The following is a 6,703-nucleotide window of genomic DNA, read 5'->3' as shown; positions in this document are numbered from 1 at the left end:
TTTGTTGTCAGTGATTTGTAAAAGGCCTTGGCTCACTATTGGGGTGATGCATACTCTATCATCCTCTGAGACTTAAGGAAGAATCCAGATTCCTCAGAGTTCCAGGAAGGCCCCTTACATTTCTTTGATCTCCATCCAAAGAAATGAGTTAGCAGGATGTGATATGTTCAAATTTATAATTCCTTTTCCAACTCTTCCCAAAGGTACCATTTTTTTTTTTTTTGTCCCTTGTAAGCTGCTTGGCCTGACATCACATGTTGGATGAGTCATTGCTGTGTCTCACTTAAAGACAGATAACACTAAAATGGGGCTATCGATTTCTGATGCTCTCCTTACTTTTCCTTGTCGGTGGTTTGTAAAAGTGGGTTTAACTGATAAGTAATGCTGGCTTTGGCCCTGTCTCTTTCCACACTTAGCTTGTTTATCATCATTTATTGGAGTGATCTGCGTCAAAAAAAAAATTTTTTTTTTTTTAAGATTTCAAATAATGTTTTTTCCGTTCTAAAATAGTTCCAAATAGTATCTAGTCCCCTTTTGATCACAACAGTGCACACAAATGCTGATATGGTGTATTCTTTCTGACGTGCACAGGGTAGTAGAAATCCAATATTAACAGAATTCAGGTTTGAACATCAGAAGATCTAGGGGAAATGCTGGCTCCATCACTTAACTGGGTGGTGGTTGTATTTAAGTGCTGTGGAATCGGTTCTGACTTATAGGAATCCTGTATAGGATTTCCAAGGCTGTACATCTTTGCAGGAGCAGAAAGCCTCACTTTTCTCCCACGGAACAACTGGTAGCTTCAAACTGCTGACCGTGAGATTAGCAGTCCAACTTGTAACCACTACGTTACCAGAGCTCCTCATCACTTAACTACCTGCATGATTTTAAGCAAGTCCCTCAGCTTGCTGTAGCCTCAGTTTCCTTATTTATATATCAGGTTCTTAATATCTACCTCACAGGATTTTATGAGACTTAGATGAGATTTATATAGGTGGCGGTATTCTGTAACTTTTAAAGCACTGTACAAATGATACTTGGTTTTATTACTGCTATGTCTCTGACACTCCTATGCGACTCTGTCTAAGATTGGTAACAGGACCAGATAAGGGCAGAATGGTTTTATGAAATTCACAAGAAGGGCTTTGTCAGTCTCCTTAGTCACTTGACTAATACCATCTTGTCTTTCAGGACTCAGCTGAAAAGTCAGCTCCTTGAAAAACCCTCCTGAATCCCCCAGGTCAAAATGGGCTAGTACTTCTTTGTTTTTTAATGTACGCACCTGACATCACTCTCCAGGATTTTCTGTGTTAATACCTTGTTAAAAAAATGGAGTGGAGGTTATATGTGACTCTATTACATTGTTTATTGCATTCACTAAAATAGATTAAGATAGCATGTTAGCTAAAGAAAATATTAGCAGCATTTTACACATTCTGAATCGGTAAGCATATATACTATATGATTAACCTCCATTAGTCTGGAGAGAGATCTTTAGGCTCTCTCTTCCTTTGCTGTTTCAATGAATTATTTAAATCTGAACATTTTACTTTCTTTCAGTGAGTAGGCTCAATAAAAGAAATTCACTTTTCTATCTGCTTCTCCACCCAAATGTTCAAAGCTTTTCTGATTTTATATCTAGATTCCTGATTGTCAGCTCTCACTAATTCAAAATAGCTTGGATAATGAAGAAGTTTAGCTATGAACAAATATTTCAACTCCCTCCTCTTTTACACATGAGGCTGTTTAGACTTTGCTCTGCCCAGGCCATCTTTATACCAGTCTCTTGCTGTTAGCCTCTCTGATACTCAGCTCCACTTCCCTTCTTCCTAGGGCAGCTCCCAGTTTACATTGCCTCAGTTTCCTTGCCCCAAGATTCCAGGGACAATGTCTCCATCTCTGCTCTGTCATCCATAACATCTCCCTGGTCAGTTCTCAACTCCCAGCTCTGTCCTCATCCCCTCCACCCATCTGATTACCTCCAATGGAAGCGATTCAATGCATGGATGCTGGAACTGAAATTCCTAGGATTACTTGTATATAATTATCTCCTTGGCGTCTGTCTCACCCTGGAGCTGCTTCAGGTAGAAATAAAGTTCTTATTTATAAATTTACCTTTACAAGTACAGAGCCTGGCACACAGGAAGCCCTGTTGGCTGAGGGAATGCATGCTTGCCAATAGGTTACCATGGCTGTCCTGGTCTTATTAAGTGCTGATGAGTCAGTTCCAACTCAAAGCCACCGTATATAGGCTTTCCTAGGCAGCGTATCTTTATAGGAACAGACAGCCTCATCTTTTTCCCATGGAGGGGCCCTAAACCACTGACTTTGTGATTCATAGTCCAGTGCTTATCCTACAGAGCCACTATGCTCCCCTACCCAGGTCTAGTTGTCTCATAATTTCAGTCAGATAAAATGAGCTTTTTTGGAGTCCCTTCCCAATTGGAAAGCTGTGAGGAGGTAAAGGGCAGGAGGAAAAAAAGGCAAAAGAATTTTTAAAAAACAACACATCCTACCAATTGCTCCTCAGAAACCTGATACTGGGTCTCTATGAGTCAGAACCCACTCAATAGGCACTTAACAACAACAGCCTAGCTAAGGAAGTCCCTGGCTGGGGCAAATGGTTCATGTACTCAGCTGCTGACTAAAAGGCACCTAAAGCTGAAAGGTCAGCAGTTCAAATCCACTACCTGCTCCTTGGAAACCCTAGACAGGGTAGCTATGAGTCAGAACCCACTTAACAGCACTTAACAATAACAACAACAACAAAGTACCTCAGAAATAAGGCCTGGTGATTTATTTCCTAAAAGTTAGCCATTGAAAACCTTACAGAGTACAGTTCTACTCTGGCCCATGTGGGGTCCCCATGAGTTTGAATTGGCTCATTTGCCACAGGCTTAGTCCTGGTATGGTGCTGTAGGATAAGCACAGGACTGCTAACCACAAGGTTGGCAGTTCAAACCCACTAGTTGCTTCTTGGAGACCCTATACAAAGTCACTCGGAACCAACTGGATGGCACTTAGCAACAACAACAAGGGTGGTAGGGGTGGGAGGAAAAGGTAGTAGGGGTGGAAGGAGAATCAGACATACCATGGATCTTAGAAGAAATGCCTAGGAGATTACGAAAAGCTGGGTGTAATTAGGGGGAGAATTTCAGAAATAAGTCCCACACTCCCCACAGTCACAGACCCCTCCTCCTGTCTTTTGAGAACTGTCTGGGATTCCGGAGCCTCTTGCAGACGGATTGAACCATATTGAATGCCTGGGTGGTACCCTGTGTGGGGGGTTGGAAGCCCAGGCCCAATGCATGTGTACCAATTGTACCACCACATCCAATTCCAACTCTTCTCTAGGGTCCAATCTTAGAGCATCTTGTGGAGATAGAACGCAAATGTTCACTTAGAGTGCTGATTTACCCTCAGCTTGTGTTCTCACAGGGCTGCACTGCCAAGATGAGCAGTTACAACCTCTTTGCCTGCTGCGGACACACTCTTGGTTAGAGTAGACTGTTTTATGGGGAACTCAGCAATGTTGTATTGCCTCTTCTCCCACACATAATAAAGGGGAAGAGAGCTCAAAGACATCACATTTTCAGAACAAGGCAGCAAAGTCAATGCCATTTCAACACACAAGGTAGACTCTGCTCAGGGGAGTGCAGGTGCACAAGGAGAGAGAAAACACCAGGGATAGTGGAAACCAAACAGTAAGAGAAACCCCACTTATTTTCGCTATGGTGGTCTTGAACATTTCCTGGTTAGTCAGAGCAAATTTGCAGATAGTTTCACAATCAAATTCACATATTAAGTTGTGTTAACTAAAGATTCTAAATAAAAAACACCTCCCAGAGACATCTAATTACCCCTAGGTCCAAATACTCGATCTACTTTTTTTTTAATGTTTTATTGTGAATTGTGTGATAGTCTATATGGGAGAACATCAGCTTTACATTCATTCCATCATCCATCATTTCGTTGGCATAGTTATCATCCTGTCCATGCATCCTCACCCAACCAAGGGGTGTACCCTGTAAACCTGTACCCACCACCACCACCACAGCCCTCAGCCTCTTTCCATCTCCTGATCCCGAGCCCCCAGCCCCACCATCTCTTGACGTTGTCGTCTCTGCCTCTATCCCAGGCCTCACTGCCTCTTTGGGTAGGATTCCGCTCTTCGCTCTTCTCCACTGATGGTCCCAGGGTCCTCCGCTCCTAGACTATTGATCTACTTTTTTATGGTGCTGATTTAGTGGAACAATTGACTTGATTTCTTTAAAAAACAAAACCAAAAAATGGGCATTGGAACTGAATAGGCTAACTGGCTGCACTGATGGCTTTTTGGCTCTTCCCTAAATAGGTTTCATAAATAACTGCAAAAACAAACAAACAAACAAACAAAACAAAAAAAGAATTGTTTTAGAATAGAACACTAAAGACTTGTCCATTCTATAGGATATAGAATTGCCATTTGGTAATTGTAAAACACCCAAACAATCTTTCTAGACATGACCAAGAAACATTTTCCTCTCTCTTTCTTTGTTGTCTTCAGATACCACTTTTATTTTAATTTTTTTTTTCACATTAAGAAAGTAACACATGGGTCCCACCCCATTTCTTCCTTACTACCAGCCAGCAAAGGGGCTGAAACAAACATTTGGGGGCTGCTGGCCGGGCTGTTGGGATTCCTAATGAAAATATTTGAGAGTGTTGACTCTACAGCCACTAGATCTGGCCTGGATCTCTGGACTGAAATCTGTTCCTGTCTGCCAAATCCTGACCAAGAGGATGGTGCCAGCAATGCTTTCCCAGACTCCTATGTGGATTCTTCTCCTGCAAGCAAAGGCCAGAGGGAGGCAGGAGGTAGGAGGTGTTGCTGCCCAGACATCTCTACAACCTTGGGACCCTTTGCAAAATTCAGAAGTATATTTAGCATCTCTAGAAAAGAAACTGAGCTGAATCAAATGTTAAAATCAGTAAGTGACATCCAAGGACATGCTTCGAACCTTGGTGCAGGCCAAGTAGGAATGCTGGGTCGTTTCCTCCAGGACAAGTTAGTGTCTGAATTCTTTGTGGGTGATCTTGATCCTGATGAGAGCACCTTGGAACACTTCAAGAGATGGCTCCAGCCAGATAAAGTAGCCATCAGCACAGAAGAGGTCCAGTATCCGATTCCTCCTGAGTCACAGATTGAGAAGCCAGAGGCTGGGGACAGGTCAGCGGCAGTGGAACAGTAAATTACACACACACACAGGAACAGCTGTCTTGGGCTCACAGGGAACAGTAGCAAGTTTGGCTTCAGCAATCAGGAGAATCTAGGAAGGGAAAAAGCCCAAACATCTCTCCACAAAGCAAACAGCTACAGTCTCTGAGGACATGTTTGGGGCTGGCATATGTGACTGTCTTGGATGAAGTGACCGACCCAGTGCATGCAGTAGCCATATACTGTTTTCCTGTGCCTCACAGCTTGACTGAGCATTGATGCTGCAGGTTAGAAGTCTTCTAAGAAGCTAGTGAAGGACCAAGTGGGGAAGCACTGGAGAAACTGATGGCCTTGTGTATGATGTATAAGTTAAGTGAACCATCATTTCTTGCCTCATCTGGATATTCCCTGAGTCCCAAGTATTATCTCAGTAAATTATCAAGAGTGAATGGGGCTAAGGAGACTAAAGTCTGCCTCCTGAATCCAAGCCTGCCTGGGACTTCCATAACAAGTTCATAGTAAATATAGTGACTGGGCTTTTCCTTTGTTTGATTTGTTCCTTGTGGGGAAAATGAGAAAAAGACACATAAAAGTGTGGGAGTTTGAATGTGTATATGTCTATTTTTTTATTTCTTTCATGGTTTTCCTCCTTTCTCCTTCCACACTTAAAAAGGACTAGATTCTAAATTAGAATTGTAAATATGCTGTTAATGTTTGACACCACTCCTGAGTAGTTCCAAGTTTCTTCCCTGTGGCAGCTTTCCTGGCTGGGGCTGAACTTCCCTCTTTGTCATGGTCTTGTTCAGTATGTGTCTATAGAGAGTTTTTCTCATCAGAATAGATGCGTGTGGTCCCAGGCAGTGGGGAGGTAAAGACAAACTCATGCCAGCCACAGAGGAGCTAATGACCTTTGCCAACCTCTTCTTTCTAGAATGTACTTTATGGCAATCCAAAACCTTGATGCTCTGAGGATAGGATTCTGAGAACAGAGCTCCATGGAGGGGCTTCCTAGGTTCTAAATCCCTAATGGTGGGCACAATGACTGTAAAAATCGTCAGAGAGAATTTGTTAATTTGTAAATCAAGCATTTGCTGTGTCCAAAACGATGGGAACCAACCAAGCTGACTCAGAATACTCAATGATATGAATGTTTTGTTGTATTTTCCAGACATTCTTTAATTTTTTTTTGGTATTGGCTAATGGTGTTAGCTGCATTCCTACTGGTTTTTATTAGTGGGATACTCTTTCCTACAGGACTGGAATGGACTTGACAGTATACAACAGCAACAACCACCTGTGGCAGACAGAGTGGTCCTCCATGGTACCTGGGCTCTTAGAAGGAGCTAGAATGCTGATGATATTCTAGCCCAGGACCCAACCTGGAACTGCCATTTCTACCTGGGTGCAGATGCCAGACCTCACCCTTCCTGTGGCGCCATTTGATGACTTTCAGTTGGGTGGATAGGTTTCTTTAAAAATAAACAAACTCTAACGCAAAGATGGCGA

The 6,703-nt window shown here is 42.7% G+C and overlaps 1 pseudogene; it reads left to right on the top strand.

Annotated features, from left to right (window-relative positions):
* The first annotated feature begins 4,685 nt into the window (after positions 1–4,685).
* On the top strand, positions 4,686–5,231 carry LOC102836657 (annotated as a pseudogene).
* Positions 5,232–6,703: the final 1,472 nt, after the last annotated feature.

The sequence above is a fragment of the Chrysochloris asiatica genome, unplaced genomic scaffold (assembly GCF_000296735.1).
Source record: "Chrysochloris asiatica unplaced genomic scaffold, ChrAsi1.0 scaffold00027, whole genome shotgun sequence".
Classification (NCBI taxonomy): domain Eukaryota; kingdom Metazoa; phylum Chordata; class Mammalia; order Afrosoricida; family Chrysochloridae; genus Chrysochloris; species Chrysochloris asiatica.
The sequence above is the reverse complement of the archived record's forward strand: the minus strand, read 5'-3'. Positions and strand labels throughout refer to the sequence as shown.